Here is a 13428-nt window from a genome sequence, read left to right as displayed (position 1 = left end):
AATTAAACTCTTGTCTTCACAAACACCCCTTCACATCTGTTAAATGCCTACTTGAGCTAAAGCATTGAAAGGAATAAACTACCAGGAATAAAGGTGTTGGAGCTTGATTCTTAAAGGTCAGCTTGGGGTGAGGGGGAGCAAAATTTCTTTCCTTTATGTCTAAGTTGCAAAAAAATGATTGACCTCTGATATTTCCTACAAGTTTATCTTTGATTTCATGAAAAGAATTGATTTGAGTACTAGAAATTCTAAAGAAAATTCTAAAGGAATTCTACCTCTACCTTCAAATGGTGAATTTCCTTTATGAATTCCCTTTGGGGAGAAGACGTGGCAATTTTTCTTGGCTGAATTCACATATCTTGAGCTTTATGAACTAAATGATGAGGAAGACTGTTGAGGACTGTTGGAGCAAATTCCTCCTATGCAGCTAAGTCACATAAGTAGATTGTGTCATTTGAGAAATGATAGCTCAGAACTCCAACACGTTACAGAGAGGTTGTTGAGAATATATTGAAGGCCAAAGGTAGTGAATCACCAGACAGGCGTAAGTGTGCATTGAATGGTGTTTTGAGCTCTTACCGTATTCAAGGCAAAACACATTTACTTGAATTACTTCATTTAACCCTCACAGTAACCCCATTGAGTTGAGTGTCATTGGCCTCATTTTATAGGTGAGTAAACAGAAACTTTAAGAGATTTAATAACTCTCTCAAGTCTTTGAACAAGTGAGTAGCAGACTCAGCCCTCAAATCCAGTGTATAGTTTTGCTCTTAACCATTTTTTTTCATATTTGGTTGTGTTATATGCAGTCTGGAATATGATCTTGCTTTCATAGCATGATTTTGCTGTCAAACCATATTTTTATCTGGACTGAAAGTTACATTCTCCAGAGAACCAGAGTGTTATAAATGCAGATTTTCTAATAAATTTAGACTCAAGAAGGGAGGTTCTTATTGCAGAGTTTGGTTTCATGCACAGAAAAGGTAGAGTTCCTTATTTTCCAGGTATCTAGGAAATGGTGATGAACACCAAGAAGGATCTTAATGGATGTGCTTGTTTATTTTATTTATTTATTTGTTTTTGTGATGGACTCTTGCTCTGTTGCCCAAGCTGGAGGGCAGTGGTGCAATCTTGGCTCACTGCAACCTCCGCCTCCTGGGTTTAAGTAATTTTCATGCCTCAGCCTCCTGAGTAGCTGGGAGCGTGCAACTACACCTGGCTAATTTTTGTATTTTTAGTAGAGATAGGGTTTCACCATGTTGGCCAGGCTAGTCTCGAACTCCTGACTTCAGGTGATCCACCTGCCTCGGCCTCCCAAAGTGCTGGGATTCGAGGCTTGAGCCACTGTGGCTGGCCTACAAGTTTATTTTTGATTTCATGAGAAGAAATCAACTTAAGTATTAGATAACCTTAACTCTGGTTCCACTTCTCCCATTATCTTGTTGTGTGGTTTTGGAAAAGTTAATGAACCTCTCTGGATGTTGGGTTTCTTAAAGCAGGCAAAGCACATTTACCATCCTTCATTCACAGCATTATTAGGAACAAATAAAATATTATGTGTACAACGACAAATATTTCAGTCCCCAGTAGTGAATGGATAAGGCCATAGTTGTGTTTGAGGTGGTTTTTATGTATCTGTGGCCAGGATGTAGCCTTGGGCTGAATGTATTTTTAGGTTCCTGCATTTGTAGGAAAAGCAGTATAGATACAGGAAGATTTGGGCTCAGACTGGGTGCAGTGGCTCACACCTGTAATCCCAGCACTTTGGGAGGCCTAGGTGAGAGGATTGCTTGAGGCCAGGAGTTTGAGATCAACCTGGGCAACGCAGCAAGAGCCCATCTCTACACACACAAACACAAAAAACAAAATTAGCCAGGTATAGTGGTGCACACCTGTCATCCTAGCTACTTGAAAGGCTGAGGCAGGAGAATTGATTGAGATCAGGAGCTGGAGGCTGCAGTGAGCTATGATTGCACAATTGCGCTCCAGCTTGGGTGAGAGAGCAAGACCCTGACTTGCTTTCTCAATATAGGGAGACTCCATCTCTACAAAAAATAATTTTTAAAAATGAGCTGGACATGGCAAGACATGCCTGTGATCCCAGTTACTCAGGAGGCTGAGGCAGGAGGATCGCTTGAGTCCAGGAGGTCGAGGCTGCAGTGAGCTCTGATCATGCCACTGTACACTGATCAAGCCTGGGTGGAGTACTCCCTCCCTTCAGAGGGAGACCCTGTCTGAAAAGAAAAAATAAATAGATCTGGGGTTGGTGTTTCAAGTAAATAAAAATTTGCCAGTGAGTAGGGGGGCAATTGGATATCACTAAAGGGGGACACTTCAGGGAGGACTTTGATCACCACTTCAATGTTACCTAGAATTATCCTCCACCCCTACCATTAGAATAGCGACCCAGCTTGGGAAGGATAGGGATTCCCGCCTCCACCCCCTGCCTCCCAGTTTGGGTAGTTTCTTCATACACATGCACAGAGCAGTATTCAAAGATTCAGACAGAGGCTCACTCCTTCTGTCGCCAAGGCTGGAGTGCAGTGGTGTGATCTCAGCTCACTGCAACCTCCACCCCCACCAGGGTTCAAGCCATTCTCCTGCCTCAGCCTCCCCAGCAGCAGGAATTGCAGGCGTGCACAACCATGTCCGGCTACTTTTTGTATTTTTAGTAGAGACGGGGTTACGCCATGTTGCCAAGGCTGGTCTGTGAATCTCTGGATCTGTCTCTGGCTCGGCTTCCTTATCTCCAGGAAACATCCATGCAAACTCCAGCCTCCTGGCCTCCTGCCCTAGAACCACACTCTGTCCCCTTGATTCTGCAAGGCTTTGCTGTGCTCCCTGGCCATTGGGATTAGCCATGGTACCTCTCTGCAGGGAGTGAGTTGGGGCACTCCTACAGGTCACCTCATTTGCTGGTCTTCTTGCAGCGATCAATGTCCTGTGTTGTCTATTGTTCAATCTCCGAAAACTCTTGTTTCTTCCATTTATCTGATGTTCTAGTCATTTAAGGCTGGAGTGGAACTCTGATCCTTGTTTTTCCTTCATGGCTAGAAATGGAAATCTTTCACTTTATTTACGTATTTATTTAATTTAATTTTTTTTTTTTGAGATGGAGTCTCACTCTCTCACCCAGGCTGGAGTGCAGTGGCATGATCTCTGCTCACTGCAACCTCTGCCTCCTGGGTTCAAGCGATTCTCCTGCCTCAGCCTCCCAAGTAGCTGGGACTACAGGTGCATGCCACCACACCCAGCTAATTTTTGTATTTTTTAGTAGAGATGGGGTTTCACCATGTTGGCCAGGATGGTCTCAATCTCTTGACCTCATGATCTGCCCACCTTGGCCTCCCATAGTGTTGGGATTACAGGCGTGAGCCACTGTGCCTAGCCTTTATTTATTTATTTATTTATTTATTTATTTATTTGAATTTTTTTATTTTTTGAGACGGAGTCTTGCTCTGTTGCCCAGGCTGGAGTGCAGTGGCGCGATCTCGGCTCACTGCAAGCTCCACCTCCCGGGTTCACGCCGTTCTCCTGCCTCAGCCTCCCGAGTAGCTGGGACTACAGGCGCCCACCATCACACCCAGCTAATTTTTTGTATTTTTAGTAGAGACGGGGTTTCACCGTGTTAGCCAGGATGGTCTCGATCTCCTGACCTCGTGATCCACCCACCTTGGCCTCCCAAAGTGCTGGGATTACAGGAGTGAGCCATCATGCCCAGCCAGGCCTTTATTTTTAATATGTGATTCAGGATTGCCTTTTCCACGTAGATTTCTCCAACTATTTCAGTACTTATTCTCTCTCTCTCTCTCTCTATTTGGGGGGACAGGGTCTCGCTCTGTCATCCAGGCTAAAGTAGTGGCACTGTCTCAGCTCACTGTAACCTCCGCCTCCTGGGTTCAAGCGATTCTCCTGCCTCAGCCTCCCAAGTAGCTGGGATTATAGGCGTACGCCACCACGTCTGGCTAATTTTTGTATTTTTAGTAGAGATGGGGTTTCACCATGTTGACCACGCAGGTCTCAAACTCCCGACCTTGTGATCTGCCTGCCTTGGCCTCCCAAAGTGCTGGGATTACAGGCGTGAGCCACTGCACCCGGCCTTGCCTTGTTTTTAATACATGATTCAGGATTGCCTTTTCCACATAGATTTCTCCAACTATTGCAGTTCTTATTCTCTCTCTCTCTTTCTTTAGCGGGGACAGGGTCTCACTCTGTTGCCCAGACTGAAGTACAGTGGCACGATCTCAGCTCACTGCAACCTCTGCCTCTCAGGTTCAAGGGATTCTCCTGCCTCAGCCTCTCAAGTAGCTGGGACTACAGGCACACGCCACCACACCCGGCTAATTTTTGTATTTTTAGTAGAGATGGAGTTTCGCCATGTTGGCCGGGCTGGTCTCGAACTCCTGGCCTCAAGAGATCTGCCTTCCTCGGCCTCCCAAAGTGTGGGATTACAGGTGTGAGCCACCGCACCCTGCCCCAGTTCTTACTCTCTATCTGTCTCCTGATAGATGGGGTGATGTGCAGCAGCCCCTTGTCCCTGTGCTAGGAAGCCAATTAAAACAAATCTCACTAATTCTGTATGCAGCAACTCACAGGAGATTCACAAGCAATCTGTATGGTAGGTGAGATCATTTTTGCTTCCGTGAATCAAAAGTAACATAGCTGATGGCAAAGACAGGATTTGGACCCATGTCCTCTGAGTCTTCATATGGCATGTTAAAATAACATCTATATAGAACAAAGGGTTAGAAGGAAGAAATGAGGGCCAGGCACAGTGGCTCATGCCTGTAAACCCAGCACTTTCAGAGACTGAGGCAGGAGAATTGCTTGAGGCCAGGAGTTTGAGATCAACCAGGGCAACATAGCAAGACCCTATCCCTACACACACACACAAAAATTCCTACAAAATTAGCCAGGCATGGTGGTATACACCTGTAGTCCCAGCTACTTGGGGGACTGAGGCAGGAGAATTGCTTGAGCTCAGGAGTTGGAGGCTGCAGTGAGCTATGATCACACCATTGCACTCCAACTTGAGTGACAGACTGAGACCCTGACTCTGAAAAAAAAAAAAGAAAAGAGAAAAAGAAAGAAGAACATCAGGCCAGGCATGGTGGCTCATGCCTGTAATCCCACCACTTTGGGAAGCCAAGGCAGGCGGATCACTTGAGGCCAGGAGTTTGAGACCAGCCTGGCCAACATGGTGAAATTCCATCTCTACTAAAAATACAAAAAATTAGCCAAGCGTCGTGGCATATGCCTGTAATCCCAGCTACCTGGGAGGCTGAGGCAGGAGAATTGCTTGAACTTGGGAGGGGGAGGCTGCAGTGAGCCAAGATTGCACCACTGCACTCCAGCCTGGGTGACAGAGCAAGACTTTATCTTAAAAAATAATAATAATAAAAATAAAAATCTAGAAAAAAATACAACTGACTATTTAGCTTATCTACAGATATAAACAAAAGCACACTGGGTGAAAGAAATAACATATTTTGTTGTAGGACTCTACTGTGACCAAACCAGATTTCTAGATTGAGTCATTTTTAATTTTTCACCCACTTTACCCCAGTAATAACAAGAGTGTAACCAATGTCTTTTTGTATAAAACTTTTCTTTCCTCACCAATCTTGAATTATTGCTTTAAGATAAGTTTTCAGAATCAGAATTTAGAGATAATGTTTCTGTGTACTTTTACTATTCTTTACAGATAATTCTGAAATGAGGGAACTAATTCATATTCTAACCAAAAGTATATGAGGCTGCACATTGCATTATATATTCATCACAATTTGGATCATCATTTTTCTATCTTTGCTAATTTCACAGACAGAAAAGGACCTCCTACTTTATTGTATTTTTCCATTTCTGCTGTGGCTATATATTGTTCTAAAAGTTTGTTAGAAATTCTTTGTGTTTTTTGTTTTATGAGTGGATCTCTAAGTGTTTATTTAAATTATTCATTTGCTCTGTAGAAGACAATTAAATATTAAATACACGAATCATTTGTTATATTTGTTGGAAAATGTTAATTATTTTAACCACAAATTTTTTTCATGTAAAATATGGAGGTTGCCTTCCCGAAGCCCTGATATTTAAGCAAGCAGTTTAGAAGAAAGCAAGGCTGTGCTTGTATGAAATAAACATCTCTGCTGTAAGTTAACTATATCCACCTAATCCCCCGGATTTTACCTTGTATGTAACTGGCTTCCTCCCCACCCCATCTCCGCCTTCCATTTTTGAGCTGCAATTCCTCCTCTAAGTGGGATTTGAAATATGAACAAATGGTAATTGTCTTTTATCTCATCTCCATCTCTCTCTCCTCCCCTCCCAGACTCTGCTTATGCATTAAGTACCATAACATTCACAGGATGGGCCTGCGAACCATCTGCCATTACACAGAGAGAGCAGTTGAGAAGAAATCATGTGTAGATTAAAGGCTGTCTCCTTCTGTCACTTAAACAAGCACATCCCAGATTTGTACTGTAATATAAATGAGAGAGGTAAGCTAAATGTCTGGGCCGTTTAAGTTGTATGAAATTAGTACCGTGTGGTTGGACAATTCCCCAGAAGGGACTGGGAGAAACATCATCCCATGAATATCTCGGTGGAATTTTTTAAAATATAGGATGGAGGGCCGGGCACAGTGGCTCATGCCTGTAATCCCAGCACTTTGGGAGGCCGAGGTGGGTGGATCACGAGGTCAGGAGATCGAGACCATCCTGGCCAATATGGTGAAACCCCATCTCTACTAAAAATACAAAAATTAGCTGGGCATGGCGGTGCGTGCCTGTAATCCCAGCTACTCGGGAGGCTGAGGCAGGAGAATTGCTTGAAACTGGGAGTCGGAGGTTGCAGTCAGCCAAGATCATGTCACTGTAAGACAGAGATAGACTCCGTCTCAAAAAAAAAATTTATATATATATATGATGAAGAGCAAGAGAAGATAGCAGCAGTTAATCAAGGCAGAAAGCTAAAGACAGCGAAATAAAATATTTGTTCAAAATCTGTTACACGTGATTGCATCTGTGCCATGTGAAAAATCATTTGTTCATTGATTCATTCACTCATCCACTTATTCACTCAACACATGGGCATGGCATGCTAAGGGCAAGGTGGTGACTGTGTGTGAGTTTGGTACAGTCTTGGCTCCTATAAACATCACGGGCTAATGGAGGTGTAGACAAGCAAATAAATAACCAAGTGCTATGATCAGGATGAGGTTCTTAAAAGGGCCTGCCCTTTGCAGCTGACACATCTCAATTAGACTTTGAGCCTAGGAAACTCACTGGCTGTATGACTTTGGACTTAAACTTTCTGAGGCTTAAATCTATCATTTATAATATATGCATAAAAACATCTCTCTCTGGCCAGGCGTGGTGGCTCACACCTGTAATCTCAGCACTTTGGATGCCCTCCTAGTTTTGGTAGTTTCTTTTTCCTCAATTTGGAGGCTGAGGCAGGAGGATCTCTTGAGATTGGGAGTTCAAGACCAGCTTGGGTGACATAGGGAGACCCCATCTCTACAAAAAGATTTTTAAAAAATTAAGCAGGCATGGTGGTACATGCCTGTAGTCCCAGCTACACAGGAGGTCAAGGCAGGAGGATTGCTTGAGCCCAGGAGTTTGAGGCTGCATTGAGCTATGATTATGCCACTGCACTCCAGCCTGGGTGACAGAGTAAGACCCTGTCTCAAAAAAATAAAAAAAATCTCTAAAAGGCATTTTTGTGAGGATCGAATACACAAAATAGCAAACTCAGAGCCTATATTCAACAGGTATTTAATAGGTGATTAAAAACAAAGGCACAAAGTACAATGGTAATTCCAAAAAAATTAAAAATAAAAACACTTTAAAAAGAGTCATCACAATAGAGGGGATATTTGGGTTTTGGGGGAAATGTAGGAGTTCTCCAGGTAAACAAATCAGAGAGAAAATTCCAGGCACACAGATGAACATACACAAAGCCTGAGAAGAATGAAACTGCCAACAATTTGGGATAATACTTGAAGAAAGCCCTGTCGTAAAGGTGGAAAGTCACCAAGGAAGTTTGACATATTTCCTGTCATGAGGCTTTGCATGGGGTCATGGTCAGTGAAATGTCCCTCTGTTTGGCAAGCCTAGAAACTTGATATTGTCAGTGCACTCTCAGGGGAATTGATCTTCAGAAAGACTAACACTAACCCAACTCTCAATAGACTGATGTATAACCAGAAAGCCTGTGTTACCTCCCATTGAGATCCCTATAAATAAAGGGTACTTACAGTAGCATATCAACACCTTTCCCCCCTCTACATAGGTGCATGGAAGATGGCTTCTCAGATCAGACAGCTTGAGATACATTTTTGTCTAATAAGAAGAGTGAAAGGGCTGTAGTGCGCTCTCTCTTTTCTGCTGAGGGATATCACCAAGACAAAAGATGCCTCTCTGAATCTTTGCCATACTGACCAACAACTGCCCGTTCTAGTTAAAAAGAGAATAATTTTTGAGATTGTTAACTCATTCGCTTAGATCATGGTTAATCTTGCTCCTGTTTGGGAGGCAGTCAGTACCCCAGCAACGACCATGTGCCTTTTTGCTCTGATCCTTCAGGTAACTTGCCTCTCACTGTAGCTATACTTCCTAGAACAGTGCCTCTCCACCGTCAGCACACAGCAGATATCGCTTAAAGAATGAATGAGTGGCTCACGACTGTAATCTGGCATTTTGGGAGGCTGAGGTGGGAGGATCGTTTGAGCCCAGGAGTTTGAGACCAGCCTGGGCAATGTAATGAGACCCCATCTCTAGAAAAAAAAATTTTTTTTTTTTGAGATGGAGTCTTGCTCTGTCGCCCAGGCTGGAGTGCAGTGGCCTGATCTTGGCTCACTGCAACCTCCGCCTCCTGGGTTCAAACAATTCCCCTGTCTCAGCCTCCTGAGTAGCTGGGATTACAGGCACACGCCATACAAAAAAATGTTAAAGGAACCAGACATGGTGGCTCATGTCTGTAGTCCCAGCTACTCAGGAGACTGAGGTGAGAGGATTGCTTGAACCCAGGAGTTAGAGGCTGCAGTGAGCCGTGATCATGCCACTGTGTTCCAGCCTGGGCAACAGAGCAAGACCCTGTCTTTATAAAAAATAAATAAATAAATAAAAAGATAGAGAGAAAAAAATGAATGAGACATTTAACTGAAGAAGATATACAGAAGGCAAATAAGCACGGGAAAAGATATTCAATATCGTTAGCCATTAGGGAGATGTAAATTAGAACGGCAATGAAATGTCATCCCACACCTATCGGGATGGCTGAAATTTTTTTAAAAATAGTAATAACAAATGCTATTGATAATGTGAGGAAACCAGATCATTTATACACTGCTGGTGAGACTGTAAGATGGAAAAACAGTTTGGCAGTTTGCTAAAACAAGTCAATAGAAAAGAAGGTTGGAGGGAAGTGGGCATGGCTATAAAAAGCAACAGGAAGGATCCTTGTGGTGAAGGAAATGTTTTGTATCTTGGTTGTATCAATATCAATATTCTGATTTTGTTATTGTACGGTACTTTTGCAAGAAATTTCTATCAGAATAACTGGGTAAAAGTTACATGGAATCTCTGATTTATTCTCTATAACTGCATACAAATCTATAATTATCTCACAAATTAAAGAATACATAAATTATTGGGTTTGCAATATTCTGATTTTATACCTAGCTTTCAGAAGGCTGTCTTTTGGCCAACTGAGGTGACTTCAATTCTGCTCCCTTTCCTCAGTGTTCCCGCTGCAGCCTTGTGCAACTAGAATTTAGAGAGTGTGCGGGCTGGTGGGAGACTTGGGGGAGAAGGTTGGGGTATAAAGAGTCTTGTTTTTTGTTTTTTGTTTGGTTTTGTTTTTTGAGACAGAGTTTCGCTCTTGTTGCCCAGGCTGGAGTGCACTGGGTGCAATGGCGCAATCTTGGCTCGCGGCAACCTCCACCTCCCAAGTTCAAGCAATTCTCCTGCCTCATCCTCCCGAGTAACTGGGATTACAGGCGTGAGCCACCGTGCCTGGCCCTAAAGAGTCTTGTATTTTAAGCCAAGGAATAATAATCAGAGGCCTCAGTGAGGTCTTCCTCTATGTCTTCCTCTTCTGCACTGAGACAACTATCGTTTCTTCTGCCTTAGTTGGGTAATTCAAGCCTCTATGATGGTTAATTCCCAAATCTCAGAGGTTAAACACACTCTGGCTGGTCTCTCACTCAGAGCCCCAGGTTGGTATTTGCTGGTTGACCTTTCTTGTGTGGTGATTCAGGAATTGAAGCTACTTGCATCTACTTTTCTGCCACCCTTGAGAGCAGAGGTTCTCTAATTGTGGTCATGAGTCCAGTTGCATCGAGACCACCTGGGAATTTGGAAGAAATGCAAATTTCTCTGGGTGCGGTGGCTCACACCTCTAATCTCAACTCTTTGGGAGGCTGAGGCTGGAGGATCACTTGAGGCCAGGAGCTCGAGATTAGCTGGGCAACAGAGCAAGATCCCATCTCTACAGACAAATTTTAAACATTAGCCGGGTGTGGTGATGCATGCCTGTGGTCCCAGTACTGGGGAGGGTGAGGTGGCTGGAGGATCACTTGAGCCCCGGAGCTGTGGGCTGCAGTGAGCTATGATTGCACCACAGCACTCCAGCTTGGGCGAGAGAGAGAGAGAGAGAGAGAGAGAGAGACTCTTTCTGAAAAACAAAAAAAAAAACAACAACAAAAAAGCAAATTCCTGGGCCCCAGTGCAGACCTACTGAATCAGCAATTCTGAGGGGTGTGCCCAGCCATCTGTGTTTGAATAAGCCCTTCAGGCAATTCTGATAAACCTGACAATTTAGAACCACCTTTCTAAGAGGAAGGTGGCATTTTAGTGACTTGAGTTGGAATTTGTTCCAAAGACACAATTTTATTTTGAGAAATTAGATGTAGTAGAAATGGTAATTGTACTGTAATTCAACAAGCACTTAACTGAGCGCCTGCTGTGTGCCAGGCCCTGTAGCAGGCACTGGAGATGCATCAGTAATCAAGATGTTGGTCTAGTGGGAGGGAGGTAGGTGAGGGATGAGATATTATCTAATGGGTACAAGGTACATTGTACTGGTGATGATGGTTACAATAAAAGCTCAGACTTCACCACTACGCAGTACATCCACATAAAATCCTCAAGTGGATCACTTGAGGCCAGGAGTTCGAGAGCAGCCTGCCCAACATGGTGAAAGCCTGTTTCTAATAAAAATAGAAAAATTAGCTGGGCGTGGTAGCACATACCTGTAATTCCAGCTACTCGGGAGGCTGAGGCAGGAGAATCGCTTGAACCTGGGAGGCGGAGGTTGCAGTGAGCCGAGGTTGTGGCACTGCACTTCAGCCTGGGCAACGCAGCTAGACTCCATCTCAAAAATAAATAAATAAATAGAAAAGAAAAAGAAAAAGATGATCATGGTAATAATAAAGTGAACAATTAGTGATCATAGGCTGAGTGCCAGGCACTTGGCACGTGTTATTTTACAGAATCTTCACAATCTTTGGGGTGAAGTCACTTTCGTTTCTTCTACATCAGAGATGAAGGTATCAAGACAGAGATTCAGAAAATTGGCCAAAGCCACACATTTAGTAATTGGGCAAACTGGGATTCAAGCTCAGGCTGTGTGTGGCTCTAAAGTCAGTGTGTGTAACTTGTAGCTTCAACTATGGAACCGACGTTAAACTTATGGAAATAGAAGAAAACCCTTATGCCACAGTGTGAAGGAGGTGAAACAGAAGAGGAAGAAAGCTGTTGATGAAAGCTTCTGTTGCATATTGATAGCAGATGTGTCAGGGCAGTGAGAGAGGCCCTTCGGGAGAGACACACAAGAGTAAGGAAGAATCTAGAACAGAGAGATGAAGGTTCAAGCCTCTGTGCGCCTGGATCCTAGCACAGCCCCCACCTACAGGCTGCAGGACCTTAGACAAATCAATTAACCTTTATGAGCTTTACGAGCATATGGCCTATAAAATGAGGGTGATACCTTTAATGACTGTCTTACATGGCCATTTTAAGAGTCCAGTGAAAAAAATTATAGCTCACATAAAAATTGTACCCACAGAAGCCGTTCTTAGAAAGCCTAGTAGTCTGGGCACTTTAGCTCACAACTGTACTCCCAGCACTTTGGGAGGCTGAGGCAGGTGGATCACCTGAGCTCAAGAGTTTGAGACAAGCCTGACCAATATGGTAAAATCCCATCTCTACTAAAAATACAAAAATTAGCCAGGCATGGTGACGGGCACCTGTAATCCCAGCTGCTCGGGAGGCTTAGGCAGGAGAATTGCTTGAACCCGGGAGGCGAGGTTGCAGTGAGCCGCTATCGCACCACTGCACTCCAGCCTGGGCGACAGAGCGAGACTCCATCTAAAAAAAAAAAAAAAAAAAAGCAGAGTGGTACTGCAGGCCTTAGTACGAAGCATCTAACATTGCCAGGTTAACATTGGTGGGTTAAATAAGGAGATCCTTGAGCTGGTCAAAATAAATTCCTGGAAATTCTGCAGACAGGTGAGAGAAAAACATCCAGCGCAGAGAGAGGGACAACCCCACGCAGAGATGCGGGGGCAGGTAACAACATGGTGTGTGTGTGGCTAATCATAATTGACTTGTGTGAGTGGAAGGGTGAAATGTGACTAAGGAATGAGAAGCCAGGGATAGAAAGAGACAGGTTGCAGTGATGCTTCTGATATTTTCCATGAGAATGAAAAATCGGTACATTTATATTGAAATGAAAACAAAAATACTGCTGGAGCGTAAATGAGAAAATGTTTCCTGAAAAACCTGTGCTGGCTTTAGAGCACCAGGCAAACATCAGTTATTGCTGCTGCTGCCCATGTTGTCAAGTGACAGAAAGCTAGAGAATGCTATCCTTCAAAGATTGGATGTAATTTCAAACCGTTGTAGGAAATGCAAACAAACAAACTAGCAAACAGAACAAAAAAAGCATGCATAAAACATCCTTAGCCAGTGGGGAGGAGGGATGCCATCTCGATCTAAATTGAAGGTGATTTATTACTGTGAGTAATCAATAGTAGTAGGTCCACATCAATTTCATATCTAATTTAAAATTTTGAGGTCTCCATGTGCTCATTAAAGAATATAATGGATTTACATATTTTAATTAAGTTTTATGGATTGTGAACATAATGTAATTAAGAGACTTTTCAGGAGGTGTGATTAATGAACAGGGTGGCCGGACATATGGCAACAGACGCCACACCGAGTGGACTCGGGTGAGAGGACTCCAGCCCCCCCAGCTGACAGCCCAGGACTGAGCGTTTATGACACTATTCACGGGGATGGGTGATTGGAGCCTCGTGATGCTGCGTAGCAGCAACATGGCAGAAACAGAAGCGATGGGGAGCAAGTGAGGCCAGCAAGAGGCCAAGTGCAAAGTCTGAATGAGTGTGCATGCCTGTGTGCC

Source organism: Pan paniscus, chromosome 6 (genome assembly GCF_029289425.2).
Source record: "Pan paniscus chromosome 6, NHGRI_mPanPan1-v2.0_pri, whole genome shotgun sequence".
NCBI lineage: Eukaryota > Metazoa > Chordata > Mammalia > Primates > Hominidae > Pan > Pan paniscus.
This window is presented reverse-complemented; position numbering follows the sequence as displayed.